Source organism: Cetorhinus maximus, chromosome 30 (genome assembly GCF_964194155.1).
Source record: "Cetorhinus maximus chromosome 30, sCetMax3.hap1.1, whole genome shotgun sequence".
NCBI lineage: Eukaryota > Metazoa > Chordata > Chondrichthyes > Lamniformes > Cetorhinidae > Cetorhinus > Cetorhinus maximus.
In genome coordinates, this window is record NC_135908.1 from 7,218,630 (window position 1) to 7,232,289 (window position 13,660).

The 13,660-nt window shown below is 46.1% G+C and overlaps 1 protein-coding gene across 1 annotated transcript in view; it reads left to right on the forward strand.

Moving 5' to 3' along the window:
• Positions 1-13,660, forward strand: part of map1aa (microtubule-associated protein 1Aa) — a 136,990-nt gene that overhangs the window by 14,264 nt on the left and 109,066 nt on the right. The window lies entirely within an intron of this gene.

The window sequence follows — 13,660 nt, forward strand, 5'->3', positions numbered from 1 at the left end:
GGGAGCTCCAGGATTTTGACCCAGCGACTGTGAAAGAAGGTCGCACAATGATATTAAGCAGTGCGATCCAGGAAGACCTATTCTCTGAATAAGGCAGCCCAATGGCCAGGATTTTATGGCCCTGCTCTGGTATGTCTCCCCCCAGCGGATGCGGAGAGACATTTAAATCTCCATTCAGTTCAGCTGGACCATAATATCCCACCGGGCGGGACGGGCCGTAAAATCCTGGCCAATGTTTCAGAACAAAAGAAGGACATTTTTATAGATATGTTGTTTAACAATAGAATGTCATTATTTTTCCTAGAAAGTGTTGTGTGCAGCTAATTTGCATGAAAACATGTTTTTTGAACAAAAGATTTGTAATTCTGAGCCACGTGATGTTTATGAAATGCTTGGGAAAGTAAGGTTTTTGATTCTGGAGCATGTTTGATGTCTATACATTCACTGGGAAATCAATCCCACTGCAATTAAAGCCTCAGTCACTTCACTATATTTCACTGTGAAAGAGGTATGTTCACCAGCACTGTTGAATTATTGAAACTTGCTGTGCCCAGCAGGTGTACTTAGGTGGATCTCTTGTTAAGTATCTGATGCAGTGTAGTCTCGGCACTTACCATGTGCACCACGGCCCAGGAGAGAAATCATGGACTCTGGTGCTTCTCCTCTTTCTGGGCCCCTTATTCCCCCACCATACCCCACCCCCCCACCCCCACCCCCACACTTTAACCCTAATCATGCATGATCATTTTCCCCCTTTCAAGATTCACCAATCAATTCACCCAAAAGTCCTAGTCAAGTGATAATGCCCATGTTGACATCTCATCTGATATATATGCATAATAATGGGTCATTACTGTTAAGAGCAGTGACGATATGATGCAGAGTCAGTTTGCGTGCAGCCAATAGGCGATCTCACCATGACTATTATACAAACCAGAGTGTACAAATCTTACTTTAACAGCATCAGTTAATATTGTTAATTTGACAGGAAAATATCCCATTAGTTATTTATGATACTGTGCAGATCATAATGCTGGTTTTGGTGATAGCCTCAGCCCTCATTGACATGTTCTGCACATTGCACCAAGTGAACACAGTGACGGTAAATTCATATTTGGGGAAAGATTCAATACTTGCAACCCAGATAAACTGCACAAGATATTTCCCATTCTGTAGAAGCAGAAGAAGACTTTCTCCTGTCTGGGCGCGTGATATTATTCAATATAATTATTTCATACAAGGGGTGTAATTGGATTCTATTTTATCAGTAATCTCACAGAGTAGAAAGATCAAATGACTCCTGAGCAGCAAAGTGGAATGATTGAACAACATGGGTCTTCACTGTCAGTGAGAAGCATTGGAGCTCCCAGGTGTCTCTGAGTGACACAACTTTTAAGTGGCCAGAGAGTAAAGACGGTTGTATCTGTGTTTTCTTGATCAGCAAGATTGCTGCTTCTCACTACAATATATTTTCAATATCTACTATGCAACACAACTTTATCACAATATTTCAGTGCCTCAAAAAACTCATAAAAGCACCCAAGATAGAGTGGAACAATAGGTAAGTAGAGAAAAGGGTCTGATTGAAGTCAATGAACAAGACTCTTGAGAATCATATGCAGTGTAAAGCAGGTTACTGATTCACTGTGAGCCCATTCCGCACTCCTGTCCTAGCAATCTCACCCCACAAAGCCTGCTCACAGTAAACTTTCACTAGCATCAAAATAAACAGAACTCCAGACATGATTCCACCCTCTATTGACAAGATAATTATGGATGACAAGGGCCATCTAGCCCAGCTCGTCTCATCCACCCAGAATGATATTCAAACACACATATCAGGAGTAGGCCATTCGGTCCCTCGAGCCTGCTCCGCCATTTGATAACATTGCCTATATTACATCAGTGACTACAGCTCAAAAGTACTTAATTGGCTGTAAAGCAATTTGGGACATCGTGAAAGGTGCTGTAAAAATATAAGTTTTGTCTTTCTTTCATTACACCTGCATGCTGTAGGCAGAGTGACTGTAGCGATGGTGAAAGTGAAGGACCAATGCTGAGTATCTAAGGGTAATTAATCACAGAACAATCAACTGATGCTAGGAAACTGGCCACAAAAAATCACTACATTTACAAAACAATTCAATTCTGTAGCTAATACGACCTTACCATTCTGACTTCTCTGGCACCAAACCACTGTTGTACAATTATGTTGTACACTGTGAATTTATCCCCTAGGCTCCATATGATGTTGGATTACATTTGTACTAAATAAATGTGCAAATAGTATTTTTTTAAAATTCTAATTGCTGTTTGAGCTATGAGGGAAACAGGCAAGTTAAGTGGAAAAATGTAGTGGCAAAGTGACTGTAGCAATGGTGAAATTGAAGGACCAATGCTGAGTATCTAAAATAAACTCCGACAGAAAAAAAATGTGTGACAGTGAAATCCTGAGAGAAATCATTTCTAGAGGCACTTAAGTCATAGGATTGGGTTTCTATAAAGTCCCTTTATGGTAAAAGCCCTTTGGATCTTTTTTGCCAAAATTACAATGGATGATCGGGAATTCTCACCCCCAGAGAAATCTTAGTCCCACAGTGTGACCGCACAGCTGTCAAAAATCTCAGTGCACTCCCTATGGCTGCTCTTGCTGCCTTGGAGTTTACGATCCTAAAACCTCATCCCAGTACCCCATTGGGGGTCGCAACGCCATGGTAGTCAGATAATCTACTTCAATGGTATTGGTTAAGGGATAGGCATTAGCCCAGGGAACCATTGATACAACTAGCAGCAAATTTTTATTTCTTTATTCTTTCATGGGATGTGGGCGTCACTGACAAGGAAAGAATTTGTTGCCCATCTCTAATTGCCCTTGAACTAAGTGGCTTGCTAGGCCATTGCAGAGGGCAGTTAAGAATCATAGAAACATAGAAAATAGGAGCAGGAGTAGGCCATTCGGCCCTTCGAGCCTGCTCCGCCATTCATTATGATCATGGCTGATCATCCAACTCAATAGCCTGTTCCCGCTTTCTCCCCATACCCTTTGATCCCTTTCGCCCCAAGAGCTATATCTAACTCCTTCTTGAAAACATACAATGTTTTGACCTCAACTACTTTCTGTGGTAGTGAATTCCACAGGCTCACCACTCTCTGGGTGAAGAAATTTCTCTCATCTCTGTCCTAAATGGTCTACCCCGTATCCTCAGACTGTGACCCCTGGTTCTGGACTCCCCACCATCGGGAACATCCTTCCTGCATCTACCCTGTCTAGCGCTGTTAGAATTTTATAGGTTTCTATGACATCCCCCCTCATTCTTCTGAACTCCAGCGAATATAATTCTAACCAACTCAATCTCTCTTCATATGTCAGTCCTGCCGTCCCAGGAGTCAGTCTGGTAAACCTTCGCTGCACTCCCTCTACAGCAAGAACATCCTTCCTCAGATAAGGAGACCAAAACTGCACACAATATTCTAGGTGTGGTCTCACCAAGGCCCTGTATAACTGCAGCGAGACATCCCTGCTCCTGTACTCGAATCCTCTCACTATGAAGGCCAACATACCATTTGCCTTCTTTACCACCTGATGCACCTGCATGCTTACCTTCAGCGGCTGGTGTACGAGGACACCCAGGTCTTGTTGCACATTCCCCTCTCTCAATTTATAGTCATTCAGAAATCAACCAGATTGCTGTGGATCTGAAGTCACATGTAGGCCAGACCAGGTAAGGATGGCAGATTTCCTTCCTTGGAGGACATTAGTGAACTAGATGTGTTTTTATGACAATGGATGACAGTTTCATGGTCACCATTACTGAGACTAGCTTTATAATTGCAGACTTATTAATGGAATTTAAATTTTACCAGCTGCCTTTAGTGGCATTTGAGCCCATGTTCCGCAGAACATTAGCCTGGGCCTGTGGCCTACTAATCCAGTGACATGATTGCCACGCCACAATCTTCCTCCTGATGGTGGGTGCTTTTGGCTCCAGTACAAATCTCAACTGGAAAATGGGGTGTGAAATGAGTGGGAATCAGACGTATCGGATCTCAACCAGTTTTCCTGATGGGTAACACACACATTAGCTGCATATATATATTTTTTAAAAAACCCTTTGTGTCTCTAGTTTACTCTACTGTGTTTATGGTCATTCCCGTGAGGAGAGACAGGAGGTTCAATCACATGACCTGCAACGATCCCACCCCTTGCACTCCTGCCATTGGCTGCCTGAAGTATTGTGCCCCACCCCCCTCCCACACGCTTGTTATTGGTCACTTGACAAGTGACGCACTGCCTTCTAACAGCCAATCAGAAAGTGAGCAGACATTTTATGAATAATTGGATTGCCCTTGACACCCAGTCAAACAGCATTTATTTCGCCATCTGAATATTTATAGTTATTTTAAAAATATTGACAGTAAATGAGGGAAACGCAAACCATTTTTTTAATACCCCTATGACTTTTCTCCATTGTCCCAAAGATGAATTGTTAATTCCTGGAAACTCCAGGGCAAGCCCGGAGGGTTGGCAACTCCTGTATGATCCAGTAGGTTTAAAACCACATCTTGGGGACTCGGCATATCCAGTGATTTCTGTAATTTGCCAAGACTGGCGGTGGGCTGAATGGCCTACTCCTGGTCCCCCCCTTCCTTGCCCACCTCTGAGACCTCTCAACATGGCAGCTCGATCCATTTACAGCTGGATCGATCTCAGCTCAAGTGTGAAGGGAACAAGGGCGCGTGGTCAGCAGCTTCAGAGGGGAAGTGTGTTTGCAAATCACTTTGAACAGGGTAAGAGAAAATGCCAGCCAAGTGACGTCAGAAACTCTTCAAATGAAAAAGATCTGAGAGGGGGCTTGGCAGAAATATTAGGCTCCCTGTGGTATCTGGGCAGTGTTTACATGTCTGATGGTGCCTTTCTATGAAGGTAATGGGAAACATTGGTTAAAATACTTGCTAAATGCTACACTTTGACTGAGACCACACATAGGAACAGGAGGAGGCCATCCAGCTCCTCAGAGTGTTTCCACCATTCAGTTAGATCATGGCTGATCCGTATTTTAACTTAAGCCTTGGCTCCACGTCCCTTAAAAACCCTTGGCTAGCAAAAAATCAAGATCGCAAGATTTAGGATTCCTAATTGAGCTATTTCGCTGAAGAGAGTTCTAAACTTCTACAACCCTTTATACAAAGAAGTGTTTCCTAACTTCTCTCCTGAATGGCCTGGCTCTGGTTTCAGTCTGTGGACACTGAGATATTTGTCCACTAGCGGAGAAACCTCTCTCTGTATCGACCCTGTAATTATTCTTTCAAATGGAATTACCTTATTCATAAATTTAGTAAAAGTACAATACATAACAGTTCAGATTTGACATTTCGTAAAGTGCAATACAACTTTCTTTTGTCAGTGTGGCTCTCTGTGAATGTAATGAGGCACCTCAGTTGCAGGTAATGTTTACAGTATTCATTTCAGGTTAAACATATAGCCTGAGGGGTTTTACAGTTTGCAGCCCCTCAGTGTAAAACAGCGGGAGGGCCTTAGACAGTGACCTCTCCCCATCCAGCCCCAAGCTTTAGTGCGTCCCTCAGTGTGTGCCAGTCTGCAACAACACCTTAAACCCTATCAATTCCTCTCGAAACCTTAAAAACCTCGCAATCAACTCATCCCTAGAAACTCTGGCGTTCTGGTGAACGTGTGCTGAAACTCTTTCCAAGATCAGTATATCCTTTCTAAGTAGTAGTGCCCGGAATTGTACACCGTTTCCAGGTGTGGTCAGGCCGGGGTTCTGTAGAGCTGCCTCCTGTCATGTTGTAAATTCTGGTTGGATTTGGGTGCAGCTATTAATATTGTCTCCTATAGGGGGTGCTGTTGGCCATTTAATCAACAGATCCGTCCTTCACCATTTGCACTGAATCTCATTTCCAACTCTGCCCGCACAAATATCCCGAGTGTCCGCAGACTGCAGGTGCCTTGTTTCAATATGCTAATTTGCTGTAAACGACCCGAATTGTCTGTCAAATCTCATAGGCTCATAGACGTTTACAACGCAGAAGGAGGCCATTCGGCCCATCGTGTCCGTGCTGGTCAACAGAGATCTGACTACATTAATCCCATTTCCCAGTGCTTGGCCCATAGCCCTGGAGGCTATGGCAGTGCAAATCTCTCAGTAACGTCACAAAACACTGACATACATGACTTCTGCCAATTTTATTTTCTCCTGAAGAAATCCTTTTCCCCCCCCTCCCCCCCTCCCCTCATAATGGGAAATATTAGGATGTGTAACAAACATGGACGAGCGTTTAATGTAGATACCAGATTGGATCCACTTTCACCGATTGGTTCATACATCATCGTCACCGACCACAATCAAATTCCCTTCAAGAGCATCGAACGCTGCCGCTTTCTTTTACGTGGTTTTCTTTAACTGCCTACTTTTATTTTAACTTTCTATCTTTTCATTAGACATCCAACCTCCCTCGGTATCTGTCACAACCTGATCCTGATTGGTCTTCCCATCCGATTACATTTGGCCCCTGACCCTGACGCGACCTTCCAACCTGGCCCGACCCTGACCAGGCCTCCGGCCCTAATGTGACACCCCAACCTGATCTGACCGTTGGACCCTGACCTGACCCTTCTGCCACCCAGATTGGTTAGCAGGTGACCTGCTTGTCTGCTGGCAGAAGCTGGATCTCAGGCCCGGGAAGGGCTGAAGTAGTGTTTCACCCTGAGAGTGGTCAGTCTGGCTCGAATCCAGACTGGGGGTGGGCGGTCAATCTGACTTGCATCCCCTCAGGGAATGGGGGAACACATCTGGGATCTGGGAATAACACCCAAGAAGCTCAGTACAATCCAGGACAATGCAGTCTGCTTGTTTGGCACCCCATCCATCACCTAAACACTCACTCCCTCCACCACTGATGCAGTGTGTATGATCAACAAGATGCACTGCAGGAATTCACCAAGGCCCCTTAGACAGCGCCTTCCAAACCCAAGATCTTTACCACCTCGAAGGACAAGGGCAGAGGACACATGGGAAAACCACCACCTGGAAGCCCCCCTCCAAGTCACTCACTATCCTGACCGACGGTGAGTGGCTTGGAGGGGAACTTCCAGGTGGCGATGTTCCCATCCATCTGCTGTCCTTCTAGGTAGTAACAGTTGTGGGTTTGGAGGGTGCTGTCTAAGGAGCCTTGGTGAGTTTCTGTGGTGCATCTTGTGGATGGTCCACACTGCTGCCGCTGTGCATCGGTGGTAGAGGGAATGAATGTTTGTGGATGTGGTGCCAATCAAGCGGGCTGCTTTGTCCTGGACGGTGTCAAGCTTTTTGAGTGTTGCGGGAGCTGCACTCATCCAGGCAAGTGGAGAGTATTCCATCACACTCCTGACTTGTGCCTTGCAGATGGTGGACAGGCTTTGGCAAGTCAGGAGGTGAGTTACTTGTTGCACAATTCCTAGTCCCTTACCTGCTTTTGTAGCCACAGTATTTATATGGCTAGTCCAGTTCAGTTTCTGGCCAATGGTAGCCCCCAGGATGTTGATAGTGGGGGATTCAGTGATGGTAATACCATTGAACATCAAGGGGCAATGGGTGGACTCTCTCTTGTTGGAGATAGTCATTGCCTGACAATTGTCTGGCACAAATGTTACTTGCCACTTGTCAGCCCAAGCTTGGATATTGTCCAGGTCTTGCCGCATTTGGACATGGACTGCTTCAGTATCTGAGGGGTCGCAAATGGTGCTGAACATTGTGTAATCTTCAGCGAACATCCCCACTTCTGACCTTATAATGGAAGGAGGGTCATTGATGAAGCAGCTGAAGATGGTTGGGCCAAGGACACTACCCTGAGGAACTCCTACAGTGATGTCCTGGAGCTGAGATGACTGAGCTCCGACAACCACAACCATCTTCCTTCGTGCTAGGTATGAATCCAACCAGTGGAGAGTTTTCCCCCTGATTCCCATTGACTCCACTTACTTAGATTTTTACTTAGTTCTGTTGAAGAGTCATACAGACTCAAAACGTTAACTGTGTTCCTCTCTGCAGATGCTGCCAGACCTGCTGAGTTTTTCCAGGTATTTTTATTTTTATTTTTGTTTTGGATTTCCAGCACCCGCAGTTTTTTGCTTTTATCCCATTGACTCCAGTTTTGCTAGGGCCCCTTGATGCCACACTCGGGTCAAATATGGCCTTGATGTCAAGGGCAGTCACCCTCACCTCACCTCGGGAGTTCAGCTCTTTCGTCCATGTTTGAACCAAGGCTGTAATGAGGCCAGGAGCTGAGTGACCCTGGCGGAACCCAAACTGGGCGTTGGTGAGCAGGTTATTGCTAAGCAAGTGACGCTTGATAACACTGTTGATGACCCCTTCCATTACTTTACTGATAATGGAGAGTAGACTGATGGGGGTGGGTAATTGGCCGATTGGATTTGTCCTGCTTTTTGTATACAGGACATACCTGGGCAATTTTCCACATAGCTGGGTAGATGCCAGTGTTGTAGAAATACTGGAATAGCTTGGCTTGGGGCGCGGCAAATTCTGGAGCACAAGTCTTCAGTACTATTGCTGGAATATTGTTAGGGCCCATACCCTTTGCAGTATCCAGTGCCTTCAGCCATTTCTTGAAATCATGTAGAGTGAATCGAATTGGCTGAAGTCTGGCATCTGTGATGCTGGGGACCTCCGGAGGAGGCTGAGATGAATCATCCACTCGGCACTTCTGACTGACGATTGTAACAAATGCTTCAGCCTTATCTTTTGCACTGATGCGCTGGGTTCCTGCATCATTCAGGATGAGGATATTTGTGGAGCCTCCTCCTCCAGTGAGTTGTTTAATTGTCCATCACCATTCACGACCGGATGTGGCAGGACTGCAGAACTTAGATCTGATCCGTGGGTTGTAGAATTGCTTAGTTCTGTCTGTCACTTACTGCTTATGCTGTTTGGCATGCAAGTAGTCCTGTGTTGTAGCTTCACCAGGTTGACACCTCATTTTTAGATATGCCTGGTGCTGCTCCTGGCATGCCCTCCTGCACTCTTCATTGAACCAGGGTTGACCCCCTGGCTTGATGGTAATGGTAAGGTGGGTGATATGCCGGGCCATGAGGTTACAGATTGTGTTTGAGTACAATTCTGCTGCTGCTGATGGCCCACAGCGCCTCATGGATGCCTAGTTTTGAGTTGCTAGATCTGTTCGAAATCTATCCCATTTAATACAGCGATAGTGCCACACAACATGATGGAGGGTATCCTCAATGTGAAGGTGGGACTTTGTCTCCACAATGACTGTGCGATGGTCACTCCTACTGATACTGTCATGGACAGATGCATCTGCGGCAGGCAGGTTGGTGAGGATGAGGTTAAGTACGTTTTTCCCTCTTGTTGGTTCCCTCACAACCTGCCGCAGACCCAGTCTAGCGGTTATGTTATTTAGGACTCGGCCAGCTCAGTCAGTAGTGGTGCTACCGAGCCACTCTTGATGATGGACATTGAAGTCCTCACCCAGAATGTATTCTGCACCCTTGCCACCCTCAGTGCTTCCTCCAAGTGGTGTTCAACATGGAGGAGCACTGATTCATCAGCTGAGGGAGGGCGGTATGTGGTAATCAGCAGGAGGTTTTCTTGCCCATGTTTGACCTGATGCCATGAGATTTCATGGGGTCCGAAGTCAATGCTGAGAACTCCCTCCCGACTGTATACCACTGTGCTGCCACCTCTGCTGGGTCTGTCCTACCGGTGGGACAGGACATACCCAGGGATGGTGACGGTGGTGTCTGGGACATTATCTGTAGGGTATGATTCTGTGAGGATGACTATGTCAGGCTGTTGCTTGACTAGTCTGCGAGACAGCTCTCCCAATTTTGGCACTAGCCCCCGGATGTTAGTAAGGAGGACTTTGCAGTCTCGGCAGGGCTGAGATTGCCATTTGCCACTGCCCAGGTCAATGCCGGGTGGTCCCATTGCTTTTTTTATGACTTTGTAGTGGTTTGATACAACTGAGTGGCTTGCTGTGGGTCTGGAGACAGGCAAGGACAACAGATTTCCTTTCCTCTCTCAGAGATGAGAGTGTGACCCACTGGGCCATGGCTAACACTCCGAGTGGTGAGGCAGAATAACTGACTGTCTGCACTGCACAGTAGAGTGTTCCGAAGAAGAGTCTTGAAATGTTGACTCTGTTTCTCTCTCCACAGATGCTGAGTTTTTCTAGCACTTTCTGTTTTTTTATTATCACAGTAGAGAGTTTCTTGCTGAAGATTTGATGAATCAAAGGCAGAAAATGTAAGGAAGAAAATCTCCCACTTTGTCTATTTCTGGAAAGTTTTGGCCAAAAACAGTTTAGATTGTGGACTGGGCCCCTGCTTGGTAATTCTCACATCTCCTCGTGGGATAATTGCCATGAAATTGTCTCATAATTCGATTTATGAACAGAGTCATTTTCTGCAGCCTATTTTTCAGGATCCTGTCCCAATAATTAGCAGAATTAATCAGATGTGACGTTGGAAGGTGATAATTAGATGCCCTGTTTCACACGCATGAGCAGCCGTGGATAAAACTGCAATGCTAACTTATCCCTAATGGCAATTCCAAGTAAATGGGGTCAGTGCCACACTCTGCCAAACAGGCACTTTAAAGACATCAGGTAATCCACAAAAAAGCAGACCAAACATTGGGGTTCATTTCCAGAGGGATCGAATTGAAAGGCAAAGAGGTTTGGTTAGAATTGTATCAAACTTTGATTCTAGCACACTTGGCATTCTGTGTATAGTTCTGGTCTCCATATCACACTTGGAGCATTGTGTACTGTTCTGGTCCTAATATCACACTTGGAGCACTGTGTACTGTTCTGGTCCCAATATCACACTTGGAGCACTGTGTACTGTTCTGGTCCCAATATCACACTTGGAGCACTGTGTACTGTTCTGGTCCCAATATCACACTTGGAGCACTGTGTACTGTTCTGGTCCCAATATCACACTTGGAGCACTGTGTACTGTTCTGGTCCCAATATCACACTTGGAGCACTGTGTACTGTTCTGGTCTCCATATCACACTTGGAGCATTGTGTACTGTTCTGGTCTCCATATCACACTTGGAGCATTGTGTACTGTTCTGGTCTCCATATCACACTTGGAGCACTGTGTACTGTTCTGGTCCCAATATCACACTTGGAGCACTGTGTACTGTTCTGGTCTCCATATCACACTTGGAGCATTGTGTACTGTTCTGGTCCCAATATCACACTTGGAGCACTGTGTACTGTTCTGGTCCCAATATCACACTTGGAGCACTGTGTACTGTTCTGGTCCCAATATCACACTTGGAGCACTGTGTACTGTTCTGGTCTCCATATCACACTTGGAGCATTGTGTACTGTTCTGGTCCCAATATCACACTTGGAGCACTGTGTACTGTTCTGGTCCCAATATCACACTTGGAGCACTGTGTACTGTTCTGGTCCCAATATCACACTTGGAGCACTGTGTACTGTTCTGGTCCCAATATCACACTTGGAGCACTGTGTACTGTTCTGGTCCCAATATCACACTTGGAGCACTGTGTACTGTTCTGGTCTCCATATCACACTTGGAGCACTGTGTACTGTTCTGGTCCCAATATCACACTTGGAGCACTGTGTACAGTTCTGGTCTCCATATCACACTTGGAGCATTGTGTACTGTTCTGGTCTCCATATCACACTTGGAGCACTGTGTACTGTTCAGGTCTCCATATCACACTTGGAGCATTGTGTACTGTTCTGGTCTCCATATCACACTTGGAGCATTGTGTACAGTTCTGGTCTCCATATCACACTTGGAGCATTGTGTACAGTTCTGGTCTCCATATCACACTTGGAGCACTGTGTACTGTTCAGGTCTCCATATCACACTTGGAGCATTGTGTACAGTTCTGGTCTCCATATCAAATTTGGCGCACTGTGTACAGTTCTGGCCTCCATATCACACTTGGAGCATTGTGTACTGTTCAGCTCTCCATATCACACTTGGAGCATTGTGTACAGTTCTGGTCTCCATATCACACTTGGAGCATTGTGTACAGTTCTGGTCTCCATATCACACTTGGAGCAGCATTTAAGGGGAAGCTGGATAAACAGATAAGGCAGAAAGGAATAGAAAGATATGTTGGTCGGGTGAGATGATGTGGATGTGGGAAGAGGTTGGTGTGGAGCATAAGCATCAGTATAGATCAACTGGGCTGAATGGCCAACTCCTGAGCTGTAAATGCCAACCAAGGAGGAAGTGTTGAGACTTATCACCGAGATTAAAGCATCTGCTCTTACTCTGATTGTGCCCAATGTGAAAGAATGCTGCAGGACCCAGCCCCCAGCTAATAAACAATAAACCTCTGGAAGCTGATTTCCTTTTTATTCATTCATGAGGTGTGGGTGTCACTGGCTAGGCCAATATTTATTGCCCATCTCTAATTGCCCTTGAGAAGGTGGTGATGAGCTGCCTTCTTGAACCGCTGCAGTCCATGTGGTGTAGGTACACCCACAGTGCTGTTAGGGAGGGAGTTCCAGGATTTTGACCCAGCCACAGTGAAGGAACAGCCGATATATTTCCAAGTCAGGATGGTGAGTGACTTGGAGGGGAACTTCCAGGTGGTGGTGTTCCCATCCATCTGCTGCCCTTGTCCCTCTAGGTGGTAGTGGTTCTGGGTTTGGAAGGTGCTGTCTAAGGTGAGTTCCTGACTAGAAGTTGGCCATTCAGCCCAGTTGATCTATACTGATGCTTATGCTCCACACCAACCTCTTCCCACACCCACATCATCTCACCGGACCCACATATCTTTCTATTCCTTTCTCTTATGTGTTTATCCAGCTTCCCCTTAAATGCAGCTGTTCCTGAAAGGCAAGGAGATGAGGGTGATGTTCATTTTGGGTGACAGTACGATGGAGAATAGCTTAAAGCCTGGGAAAGAGTGGGAAACATGCCACCAAATCTCCGTCACATTGATAGTGCTGCCTGAGACATGTTTCACCCCCAGAGTGGGTTGAGGTGATCTGCAGGCGGATGGGAACACCCCCATGTTTCCTTCCAGCAGATCTTCACCCACCCTCCATATTTTCACCCGCTCCCTGTACAAATGGGTACTCTTCCTGAGGGAGGCTAGTCTATTCAACAGTGGAGGGCATCATCCGATGTCCTTCTTACAGTGGAGTCACTGAGTAATGGTCGTGCAGCCTTGTCGCCTTCTCTAGCCCAGGAAGGCCGGGTTCACGATCAGACAGAAAGCTTTACTGGTGGCCGGTTCACAGCCACTTGCATTCATACAACAACAACTTGCATTTACAAAGCACCTTTAATGTAAACAACTTGGATTGCCCCACATGACCCTCATGTCTTAATGAAATGCCCCAAGGTGTTTCAAAGGGACGTTAAAGAGCAGAACACAACCCCGAGGCACATCAGATGGACAAAAACTTGTCTAAAGAGGTAGGTTTTAAGGAGGAGAGAGAGAGAGAGAGAGAGGCAGGGAGGTTTAGGGAGGGAATCCCAGAGCTTAGGACCCAGGCAGCTGAGGGCACGGCCGCCAATGGTGGAGAGATTTAAATCAGGGAGGCTCAGAATCAGAGGAGCGCAGATAGGATTGTGGGGCTGGAGGAGATTACAGAGATAGGGAGGGTCAAGGCCATAGAGGGA